Source organism: Cetorhinus maximus, chromosome 8 (genome assembly GCF_964194155.1).
Source record: "Cetorhinus maximus chromosome 8, sCetMax3.hap1.1, whole genome shotgun sequence".
In the NCBI taxonomy this organism is placed as follows: domain Eukaryota; kingdom Metazoa; phylum Chordata; class Chondrichthyes; order Lamniformes; family Cetorhinidae; genus Cetorhinus; species Cetorhinus maximus.
The window spans coordinates 41,457,549-41,470,184 of record NC_135886.1 but is presented as its reverse complement, the minus strand read 5'-3'; the positions used below and the strand labels follow the sequence as shown (position 1 = coordinate 41,470,184).

General features: G+C 49.6%; 1 protein-coding gene across 1 annotated transcript in view; it reads left to right on the top strand.

The window, feature by feature from the left end:
• The first annotated feature begins 596 nt into the window (after positions 1-596).
• LOC144683574 (peroxisome proliferator-activated receptor delta-like) overlaps positions 597-12,636 on the top strand; it is an 86,431-nt gene continuing 74,391 nt past the window's right edge. The window contains exon 1 of the mRNA XM_078546725.1: positions 597-752. The gene's annotated coding sequence lies outside the window, so the exon portion shown is untranslated. The remainder of the gene's footprint in view (positions 753-12,636) is intronic.

The window sequence follows — 12,636 nt, the reverse complement described above, 5'->3', positions numbered from 1 at the left end:
AGAAATCAGTCAACGTTTCGAGCCCTCGTTGACTGATTTCTTCTCCGCCGATGCTGCCAGACTTGCTGAGTTTTTCCAGGTAATTCTGTTTTTATTTTGTTTTGGATTTCCAGCATCCGCAGTAGCTTTTAGCTTTTTGTTTTAACCATAAAACCATTGTTGACTGTTGTAAAAACCCATCTGGTTTTCACTCATGTCCTTTGGGGATGGAAACCTGCCTCCCTTCCCTGGGTCTGGTGACTCTGTGTGGTTGACTGTCATCTGCCCTCTGAAATGGGGGTGGTAAACGACCTGGCACAGTGGCAATGAGGGGGTGGGTAGCAAATGCTGGTCTTGCCAGCGACGCCCACATCCCATGAAAGAATATATTTAAAAAAGAGGCAGGTAAGACAAACTCATGTACAGGTCAAAAGAAGCAGGGGGAGTGCCGGGGCGGGGCGGGGCGGGACGGCTCAATTTGAATCGCCGCGCTTCCCGCCCACAATGTCGCAGCAGCACGGCCTGTGACGTCATGCCATGGCCCCGCGCCCCGCCGGCTGTTGTGACGTCACAACGCGTGAGGGTGGCGCGAGGCTGTCACGCTGAATGACGTCAGTGGCGCTGTCACCGCTCGAGCCGCTGCGCACGTAAACATTAGCGGAGAGAACTTTGAGGCGCTTCAAAAAGTGATCGAGCAACGGCGGACACGGGAGTTAGACAGCCGGCTAGATTTTAACGGGGGAACTGAGGCGAGGGAGTCCCGCGAGTTAAGGGTTTGTTTTTCTCTTTTTTATTGGTATATAAAAAAAGCTTCTTATTCAAACAGGAAGGAGGATTGGAAAGCTCACAGGGCAGCCGGAGCTGGCGCAGGAAATCTCGCCTCTGGCTCGATCTGATTGGCTGGCTAGGGAGGATGCGCGCCTCTAATTGGTGCATTGTGCTGTCAGTCGAATGGGTAGTGTTTCCCCCCCCCTCCTGACTTCCCGGCAGGTTCTGGGTATTTCCACCACTTCCCCCGCCGTCCCGGTCTGACGAGGCTTTTTCGTCTCCACTGCACTTATGAGACTGCCTCTCCTCCCTTGGAGCTGTCTCAAAGTTTGCTGTTGTTAGGCGGATGCTTACCTTTGTGGGTATGAACCTTCGCGCCCCCCCCCCCACCCCCCTGCCCGCAGTAAGGGAAATGGGCAGCACCGCCTCCAACTCCCAACTTTTAATAAGCTTAATAAGGATGCTGGCTGCCCTTGTCTCCACAAACTAACTCTCAACCAGTTCTACTCGCCACCCCCCCACTGCACCTAGTTCTTCTCCCCACCACCCCCCACTGCACCCAGTTCTTCTCCCCACCCCCCCACCGCACCCAGTTCTTCTCGCCACCCCCCCACCGCACCCAGTTCTTCTCCCCACCCCCCCCACCGCACCCAGTTCTTCTCCCCACCCCCCCACCGCACCCAGTTCTTCTCGCCACCCCCCCCACCGCACCCAGTTCTTCTCCCCACCCCCCCCACCGCACCCAGTTCTTCTCCCCACCCCCCCCACCGCACCCAGTTCTTCTCCCCACCCCCCCACCGCACCCAGTTCTTCTCCCCACCCCCCCACCGCACCCAGTTCTTCTCGCCACCCCCCCACCGCACCCAGTTCTTCTCCCCACCCCCCCACCGCACCCAGTTCTTCTCCCCACCCCCCCACCGCACCCAGTTCTTCTCCCCACCCCCCCACCGCACCCAGTTCTTCTCGCCACCCCCCCACCGCACCCAGTTCTTCTCCCCACCCCCCCCACCGCACCCAGTTCTTCTCGCCACCCCCCCACCGCACCCAGTTCTTCTCGCCACCCCCCCACCGCACCCAGTTCTTCTCGCCACCCCCCCACCGCACCCAGTTCTTCTCGCCACCCCCCCACCGCACCCAGCTCTTCTCGCCACCCCCCCACCGCACCCAGCTCTTCTCGCCACCCCCCCACCGCACCCAGCTCTTCTCGCCAACCCCCCACCGCACCCAGCTCTTCTCGCCAACCCCCCACCGCACCCAGCTCTTCTCGCCACCCCCCCACCGCACCCAGCTCTTCTCGCCACCCCCCCACCGCACCCAGTTCTTCTCGCCACCCCCCCACCGCACCCAGTTCTTCTCGCCACCCCCCCACCGCACCCAGTTCTTCTCGCCACCCCCCCACCGCACCCAGTTCTTCTCGCCACCCCCCCACCGCACCCAGTTCTTCTCGCCACCCCCCCACCGCACCCAGTTCTTCTCGCCACCCCCCCACCGCACCCAGTTCTTCTCGCCACCCCCCCACCGCACCCAGTTCTTCTCGCCATCCCCCCACCGCACCCAGTTCTTCTCGCCATCCCCCCCACCGCACCCAGTTCTTCTCGCCATCCCCCCACCGCACCCAGTTCTTCTCGCCATCCCCCCACCGCACCCAGTACTTCTCGCCATCCCCCCACCGCACCCAGTTCTTCTCGCCATCCCCCGCACCACACCCAGTTCTTCTCGCCATCCGCCCACCGCACCCAGTTCTTCTCGCCATCCCCCCCACCGCACCCAGTTCTTCTCCCCCCCAATCCCCTACCGCACCCAGTTCTTCTCTTTCCCCAACACTCTACCGCACCCAGTTCTTCTCTTTCCCCAACACTCTACCGCACCCAGTTCTCTTTCCCCACCCACTCCGCACCCAGTTTACCTCGTTCCCCCCCCCCGCACCCAGTCCTCCTCCCCCAACCCCACCCCCCCGCACCCAGTCTCTCCCCCCGCACCCAGTTCTTCTACCCCCCCAACCCCCTACCGCACCTAGTTCTCTACTTTCCCCACCCCCCTGCACCCAGTTCTCCACTTTCCCCACCCCCCCGCACCCAGTTCTCCACTTTCCCCACCCCCCCGCACCCAGTTCTCCATTTTCCCCACCCCCCTGCACCCAGTTCTCCACTTTCCCCACCCCCCCTGCACCCAGTTCTCCACTTTCCCCACCCCCCCGCACCCAGTTCTCCACTTTCCCCACCCCCCCACACCCACTTCTCCACTTTCCCCCACCCACTCGCGTCCACTTCTCCACTTTCCCCCACCCGTCCACTTCTCCACTTTCCCCCACCCACTCGCACCCACTTCTCCACTTTCCCCCACCCACCCGCACCCACTTCTCCACTTTCCCCCACCCCCCCGCACCCACTTCTCCACTTTCCCAACCCCCCCCGCACCCAGTTCTCCTCTTTCCCCACCCCCCCCGCACCCAGTTCTCCTCTTTCCCCACCCCCCCCCACACCCAGTTCTCCACTTTCCCCACCCCCCTGCACCCAGTTCTCCACTTTCCCCACCCCCCTGCACCCAGTTCTCCACTTTCCCCACCCCCCCACACCCACTTCCCCACTCCCCCCCCCCCCCCACCACACCCACTTCTCCACTTTCCCCCACCCCCCGCACCCACTTCTCCACTTTCTCCCCCCCCGCACCCAGTTCTCCTCTTTCCCCACCCCCCGCCCCGCACCCAGTTCTCCTCTCCCCCCCCCCCCCCCCCGCACCCAGTTCTCCTCTTCCCCCACCCCCCGCACCCAGTTCTCCTCTCTCCCCCCCCCCCACACCCAGTTCTCCTCTTTCCCCCCACCCCTACCCCCCCACCCCGCACCCAGTTCTCCTCTTTCCCTACCCCCGCACCCAGTTCTCCTCTTTCCCCACCCCGCCCGCACCCAGTTCTCCTCTTTCCCCACCCCCCCGCACCCAGTTCTCCTCTTTCCCCACCCCCCCGCACCCAGTTCTCCTCTTTCCCCCCCCCCCCCCCCGGGCACCCAGTTCTCCTCTTTCCACTTTCCCCCACCCCCACCCCCCGCACCCAGTTCTCCTCTTTCCACTTTCCCCCACCCCCCCGCACCCACTTCTCCACTTTCCCCACCCCCCCCGCACCCACTTCTCCACTTTCCCCACCCCCCCCGCACCCAGTTCTCCTCTTTCCCCACCCCCCCCGCACCTAGTTCTCCTCTTTCCCCACCCCCCCCACAACCAGTTCTCCACTTTCCCCACCCCCCTGCACCCAGTTCTCCACTTTCCCCACCCCCCTGCACCCAGTTCTCCACTTTCCCCACCCCCCCGCACCCACTTCCCCACTCCCCCCCCCCCCACCACACCCACTTCTCCACTTTCCCCCACCCCCCGCACCCACTTCTCCACTTTCCCCACCCCCCCCCGCACCCAGTTCTCCTCTTTCCCCACCCCCCGCCCCGCACCCAGTTCTCCTCTTCCCCACCCCCCCCACCGGCACCCAGTTCTCCTCTTTCCCCACCCCCACCCCCCGCACCCAGTTCTCCTCTCTCCCCCCCCACACCCAGTTCTCCTCTTTCCCCCCACCCCTACCCCCCCACCCCGCACCCAGTTCTCCTCTTTCCCTACCCCCGCACCCAGTTCTCCTCTTTCCCCACCCCGCCCGCACCCAGTTCTCCTCTTTCCCCACCCCCCCGCACCCAGTTCTCCTCTTTCCCCACCCCCCCCGCACCCAGTTCTCCTCTTTCCCCACCCCCACCCCCCGCACCCAGTTCTCCTCTTTCCCCACCCCCACCCCCCGCACCCAGTTCTCCTCCTTCCCCACCCCCACACCCAGTTCTCCTCTCCCCCCCCCCCCCCCCCAGGCACTCAGTTCTTCTCCCCCCCACTGGGGTGTCTCTATGTCTGATTCCCCCTCCCTCCCTCCCCCACCAAAAGGCATGTCCATCCCTCCCCTGCCCTTGCTCCCAGAGGCAGCCATTCCTTTCCTGTCCCAGGGCTGCTGTTCGGCCTCTCTCTTTCCTCCTACCCAAGAATGTTCCCCTGGGGGGTGACCTTACCCTCCCACTCCATCCAAGTGTGTCATCTCTCCCCCACCCCAGTGTCCTGTTCCTCCCTCACGTCTCTCTTTGCCCCCCTCCTATCCACTCCTTCTGGATAAGCTGCAAGCTAAACGTTCACCTTTTTTCCATACATTGGCTACACTGGTAAACATTCATGGTTCAGTACTAGGCCATCACAAGTGACCTTTTGCAGGTTGGCATTGATCCGCTTTGTATTCCTCTGAGCTGCTTGTAGTGGGTCACATGCTGGGATTTCACATGTGGTTTATTGTAGTTTTGTTTGGAAATTGGACTTATCTGCAAACTTCGTAATATTAGAATCTGTGGGGGTAGATGGAAGAATCTATTGTGAAACAACAAACTGTTTTAAGCCAAGGTTATACAATGATTAGGATACATACAGTTGTTGATGTGATAATTCAAAAATAATTGGTGTCTGGATTTTTACTAATATTTAAATGTGTAGTGAATAACAGTTTTAAAGCTTTTTTTAACTTACATATTTTATATGTAAAATATATAAAGTATTTTGAATAGATTTACAAACAATATTCAATTCTATTGTATACTATTTGATGCACACATCTACAGAATGCATGGTTAAAAGCAAATATCCTAAAATGAGCTAGTTTATTCTGTGCAGCGATGTTTAATGCAGCTAATGAATTCTAAATAGGTTACTTTATGGCATTTTTGCTGCTGTTCGATATTGCCAGGGGAGAAAATAACCCCAGAAAACAGAGATAATTCTCTTCCCCTGTTATGGGAGTACTGTTTTTCTAAAATAAATTTGTACCAGGGTAGATTTATGAGGATGCACATTTTATAGTTGTGTATCATTTGTGTAATTTATATGAAAGCAGATATGGAGGGGTACTACAAACATCACTTAGACTGCTAATGGCAGCAGTACCATGGTCATACTTTCCTTTGTCACAGTGCATTGCAGAGATCTTGTTGTGTTAACAAGAAGGCCAAATATATTTTTGCTAGCAAAAAAGTTTGCAAACAAATTGTGCCACTAGTACACAATTGAGCTTAATAAAATGGTAAGTAGAATATATGAAATCCCTATTTGAAGAAAAATGATTGTTACTAATATTGATTATTAATTGGAGTTTTGCTCAGTGGCTTGCAAGTATATAGTTATTGACGCAGTTATGTGTATTTAAGGCAGTATGAAGTTAGAAAAGGCACTGACAAGCCAAAAAGAAGATTTTTGAGATTGATTATTGCATAGGAAATGGAGCAAAACTTCATTAAGAGAATCCATTAAAGAATGTGTATGAAGTTGTAATTCTTAAGAGTGTAGGTGCATTTTCCTTTGGAAGCCTGCCTATTTGACAGTTCATTAATTGCAATAATGTGAATTATTAAAGTCTGGAGCAAAACAGAATAAAAGTCAATGGGTTTAGAATTTCAATTTACTCTAAAACTTTTTAAGAAAAATACTGAATTTTCAAACATTGTAAAATGTTTGCATCAGTCCATTATTTAATTAGACAGTGAAACTTGGATTTTTGGCTATTAAACTGATTTTTTTTTTCCTCTTTCTTTTTCCATCCCAAACCCCCTGACCACCACGATGTATCATGGGTTGACACAATGGGTAGAATTTCACCAGCCCCGTGGTGACAGGCTTGGAGTCGGGTGCGGGACAGTAGGTGGTAAAATGGCAGGGGCACAACAGTGCAGGCAAGCAAAAACAAAAATTGCTGGAAAAACTCAGCAGGTCTGACAGCATTTGTGGAAAGGAAGACAAAGTTAATGTTTCGAGTCCGTATGACTCTCATGCTGTCAGACCTGCTGAGTTTTTCCAGCAATTTTTGTTTTTGTTTCAGATTTCCAGCATCCGTAGTATTTTGCTTTTATTTTAGTGCAGGCAAGCAGTTCTCTGTGGCTTTAAGGTGGACTTTAAATTTTACTGTGCACAGGTTCCAGAGCTTCAGCAGCTTGCCAGCTAAACAGGAGTGACAGATCAGTGGCAGGTGAATGGTGGCTGGAAGCCTTGAGTTAAACTGTGTTTTCAAATGGGAAGGGTAAGAATTATTCAGGCAGGGTAGTGAAATGTTGGGGGGTGGGATTGCGCAGTGGGAGCCCATATCTCTTACTCTTTTTATTCATTCATGGGATGCGGGTGTTGGCCATTCCTAAATGCCCTTGTTTAGATTTCCTTCCCTAAAGGGCATCATTGCAGTCGGCAATGATTTCATGGTCATCATCAGGCTTTTAATTCCAGATTTTTATTAAATTCAAATTTCACCATCTGCCATGGTAGGATTCGAACTCCGGTCCCCAGAGCATTACCCTGAGTCTCTGGAATACCAGTACCGTGACAATACTGCTATGCCACTACCTCCCCACTAGAAGGGTGCCTCCCAGCTGTATTTCATCTAGTGCACACAACAGTAGGGGATTGAGAGGTTTTGTGTCTTGAGCGATCTAATTCTCAATGGGTGAGTTTGACTCCTCTAGCGAGGGGAAGAATAGGAGTGAGAGACGGGCAGAGGAGCAGCAGCCTCACGATGGTGCGAGGGGATGCAGACATGGACGTATAGGATGAAGAGTGCAGGCTGTTGTTTGCAGGAGGCTCTAGCTGGCTGAAAGGGTTTGCAGACCATCAACATCCTGGGGGTTGCCATTAACTAGAAACTTAACTGGAGAAGTCATATAAATACTGTGGCCACAAGAGCAGGTTAGAGGCTAGGAATTCTGCAGCGATTAACTTGCCTGATTTCCCCAAAGCCTGTCCACCATCTGCAAGCCACGGGTCAGGGGTGTGATGCAATACTCTCCACTTGCCTAAATGAGTTCAGCTCCAACAGCACTCAAAGCTCAACACCGTCCAGGACAAAACAGCCCACTTGATCGGCAGCCCATTCACCACATTAAACATTCACTCCTTCCACCACTGTCGCACAGTGGTTGCAGTGTGTATCATAGAAAATATGCGCTACATCAACTTGTCAAGCCCCTTCGACAGCACCTTCCAAACCCATGATCTTTACCACCCAGAAAGGCAAGGACAGCAGACGCGTGGGGGCGCTACTACCAGTAAGTTCCCCTCCAAGCCACACATATCATCCTAATTCGCAACTACATTGCTCTTCCTTCACTGTTGCTGGGTCAGAAACCTGGAACTCCCTTCCTAACAGCCTTGTGGATGTACCTACACCAGATGGACTGCAGTGGTTCAAGAAGGCAGTTCACCAACACCATCTCTAGGGCAATTAGCGAAGCAACAAATGCTGGCCCAGCCAGTGTTGCTCATATTGCATGAGAGAATAGAAAAAAGAGGTTCTGCTTCATGGAGATGTCAGAACACCTGTCGGCAAAGACTGGGTCTCTCCAGGCAGGTGGTAGCAGACACATGTGGAATGCTGGAGGAGACATTAAGGCCAATATGATGTGGCGGTGGAGGCAGCCATGGCGTTTAACTTTTAAGCCTCAGAATCAATCCAGGGGTCATCCGGAGGCACCTGTGGGATATCCCAGTCAGCAGCCCATCACTGCATCAAGCAGGTGACAGATGCCAGGTACCAGAAGGTAGGGCAATATATATGGAATCGCACCGATCAGGCCAGAAAGGCCGAAAGTGCTGGATTCTCTCAGGTTCAGCAATCATCGACTGGGGTATGTGGCCATCAAGGCTCCCGCAGAGAAGCCAGGAGCTGCCTTGAACAGGAAAGAGTCATACTCCCTGTTCACTTAGTCATGACTTGTACGTCGTGAGACAGACTGAAATGTGTCAGCTTTTCAGGCTACTCAAATAACTTCATGCTTGGATATTGTGTGACAAAGGGTATGCACTGAAAACATGGCTTCTTACAACCATGCAGAACCCTGACACAAAGGCAGAGGACATGTACAACTGCTGTCATGTAACTACAATGGCAACTGTGGAACAGGCCATAGGCTGCCCGAAAATTAGGTTTTGATGCCTGGCCAGAGCTGGAGAAGCCCTGCATTACTTCCCTGCAAGGGGGTATTGTTGTGGTCTGATGTCCTTTGCACAACCTGGTGCTCCAGTGGGAAAAGCACCTCTCTTCTGTTACCTTCCAGCCTTTGGGAGCACCTCCAGTGAGACGTCACTGAAAATTGGTGCTATCCTTCCTCTGATTCCATCCATTCTTCATGCTCAATCTCTGTTGTATGGTACCCTTTCAAGTGTCCTCTTTATGTGCAGCCTGTAGAAAGGCTGCTAAATATGGAGCTTCCTTTGACCTGCCAGAAATTTTTCCCATCCATATGGCTGCCCACACTGTATTGAGCCCCAATGTAATCTCTCTTTTGCTGAAATTCAGCCCAATGCCTCTGAAAATGTTTTAATTCCTTTAGCCTAGTAGCACACTCAACATGCAAAAGTAATCGAGTTAATGTTTTGAGTCCGTATGACTCTTCAGAGTTATGTGGACGCGAAATGTTAACTCGGTTTCTGTCTCCACAAGATACTGCCAGACCTGCTTAGTTTTCCCAGCATTTTCTGGGTTTTTTTCAGATTTCCAGCATCTGCAGTATTTTGCTTTTATGTAAAAATAATCATTTGGATCAGGTTGGTATTGAGCTTTTACTAGGGAGATAAATTCAACCATTCCACAACTTTGCCCCAATTTGTCAATTTCTGTTAGATTATCTGTAGCCTGAAGGATACAGAGAAGGAATTATTTTGTGGAATATTTGTGTTCAGAGTGAAATAAGACCTTGGCAGCTATGTAAGTTAGCAGAAAGAAATATTCAAAAAGGGATGAAGGAAGTCTAAAATGATGTGTTCAGTTTGAATTATGATAAATGATAAGAAAATGGAAGTGAGGTCATTGCAAGAGATTTTAAGTCTTTGATTCATAAAATGTTGATAAGATATTAGTTTCACTAGAGTGGATTAAATTCTTTACAGAAACCGTGGGCAGTATAATCATATTTATACTGAGACAGAAGCACCTATTGTTTCACCCTGGCAGTTGCTGTAAACTAAACATGCTTATGAGATAAAAGTTTAATAATTGCTGTTAGTGCTTGTATAATTGGATATGCATTACTGATTTGTGGAGTAATTATGTTATAGATTGCTTTTTATGGGAAACGCGGGTTCTGTTCCATTTAACACTATGTCTCAGTCCTATGAATCCTTTGGTCGTTGAAATCATACCTGACTAGATAAAATGTTAAGTTCAATCCTACTTCATGTTATATGGTTCTTCAACTGGGTCCAGTAGCTCAATTCACACAACAGTTCAAATTTTATTCCTTTTCCAAAAAATCATTTGGAAGCTTGAGTGCACAAAAATTATTGGCAGACTGTGATTTTCCAAAATTGGCCTGAACCTGACAGGAAAGTTGTTGACCTGGGAAATCTTATTGTAGTTTCAATGGTAGAAATCTAAGACTGTTTAAAATTGACATTGGAAAGGTATTTTGAGAATAATTTTGCAGTTATTGCAACTTGTGTGTTTCCTAAATATTTTGACAGAAATTGTTTTAAATGGTTAAATATAGAAGAATTGGATGAAATTACTCACGTATATAAAAGCAAAATTCTGCAGATGCTGGAAATCAGAAATAAAAACAAAATGCTGGAAAAACTCAGGTCTGACGGCATCTGTGGAGAGAGAAACAGAGTTAACGTTTTGAGTCTGTATGACCCTTCTTCAGAGCAGAAATATTAACTCTGATTCTATCTCCACAGGTGCTGTCAAACCTGTGTTTTTCCAGCATTTTTTGATTTTATATTATATGGAATTATGTATGGCCACATATTATAACATGTTTCTTAGGCAATTTCCCTTTTATCTGAGATGGAGTGTGCTGAAATCTGATTTTTAAAATTTCTATTATAATATGTAACTGCTGTTATCTTTGTGTAATATCAAGTCGAATTTAGATCACAGAATCTTTACAGTGCAGGAGGAGGCCGTTCACCCATCAAGTCTGCACTGGCACTCTGAAAGAGCATTCCACCTAGTCCCACTCCCCTGCCTTATCCCTGTAACCCTGCACATTTTTTTATTTTCAGGTAGCAATCCAATTCCCTTTTGAATACCTTGATTGAACCTACCTCCACTACACTCTCAGGAAGTTCGTTCCAGACTCCAACCACCCTCTGGGTGAAAAATAATTTCCTCATCGCTTTTACTCCTTTTTTGCCAATTATTTTGAATCTGTGCCCTCTAGTTCTTGATGCTCCCTTGAGTGGGAATGGTTTCTCACTATATACCCTGTCCATACCCCTCAGGATCTTGAATACCACTGTCAAGTCTCCTCTCAGTCTTTTTTCCAAGGAAAACAGTCCCAGCCTCACCATTCTGTCCTCATAGTTACTGTTCTTTATCCCTGGAATCATCCTTGTGAATGTCCTCTGTACTCTCTCCAGTGCTTTCACATCCTTCCTCAAGTATGGCACTCAGAACTGGATACAGTACTCAGGCCTAACTAGTGTCTTATACAAGTTCAACATGACCTCCTTCATTACTCTTGTACTCAATGCCCCTATCAATAAAGCCAAAGATCCTATATGCCTTGTTAACTGCTCTCTCAACATGCCCTGCCATCTTCAATGACTTATGTACATATAAATCAAGGTCCCTCTGTTCCTGCACCTCCTTTAGAGTCTCTCCTTTTATTTTATACTGTCTCTCCATATTCTTCCTGCCAAAATGAATCACCTCACACTTCTCTGCACTGAACTTCATCTGCCATTTGTCTGCCTAATCCACCAACATGTCTATGTCATTTTGAAGTTCAAGAATATCCTCATTACAGTTGACAACGTCTCCAATCTTCGTATCATCTGCAAATTTTGCAATCATGCCCTGAACGCCACAGTCTACGTCATTAATATATATGAGGAAGAGCAAGGGTCCAACTCTGACCCATGGGGAATTCCACTACAGATTTTCCTCCAATCTGAAAAACAACCATTTATCACTACTCTGTTTCCTAGCGCTGAGCCAATTCCTCATCCAAGTGCCTGCTTTCCCTTTTATTCCATGAGCTAGAATTTTGTTCATAAGCCTGTTGTGTGACACTGTATCAGATGCCTTTAGAAAATCCATATATACCACATCAACAGCATTGCCCTTATCAATCTTCTCTGTTATCTCCTCAAAAAATTCCAGCAAGTTAGTTAAGCATGATTTACCCTTAATGAATCCACGCTGGCTTTCCTTAGTTATCCTGCACTTTTCTAAGTGACTATTCATTTTGTTCCAAACTATAGTTTCCAGAAGTCTCCCTACCACTGAAGTCAAACTGACTGGTCTGTAGTTGTCAGCTTTATCCTTGCACCCCTTTTTGAGCAAGGGTATAACATTCGCAATTCTCCAGTCCTCTGGCACCACCCCTGTGTCTAAGGAAGATTGAAAGATTATCACTCGTGCCTCTGCAATTTCCACTGTCTTCCCTCCGTACCCTTGGATGCATCTCATTTGCTCCTGGTACCTTAGCTGTTTTAAGTAAAGATAGCCCTTCTGGTGTAGTGTTCAAGTGACACTAGAGGTGGAGATGCTGGAGGTCTGAATAAGACAACGGCTTTATTACAAGTGTACAGACAAGAGGACACGGCTCGTGGAGAGACTGCCTCCCCAATTGTTCGTTTTACACATTTATACACTTTACAATCATGTCGATTACTTAGGTGTTCTGATTATCACATGACTACAAGTTATGCAGAGCTATTACAGTACTTTGCATTTCTTTGTGAAACTAGACGGGTCTCCGGTTGAAGAATTTTACAGCGGTCATGTCTTTGTGCTTTAAAACAGATTTCCACTCTATGTGCTTACAGCAATCATTTCATTTTAAAGTTAAATAAGTTTCTGCTTTACATATATTACAGTGGCCACCTCTTTGTGATCTTAAA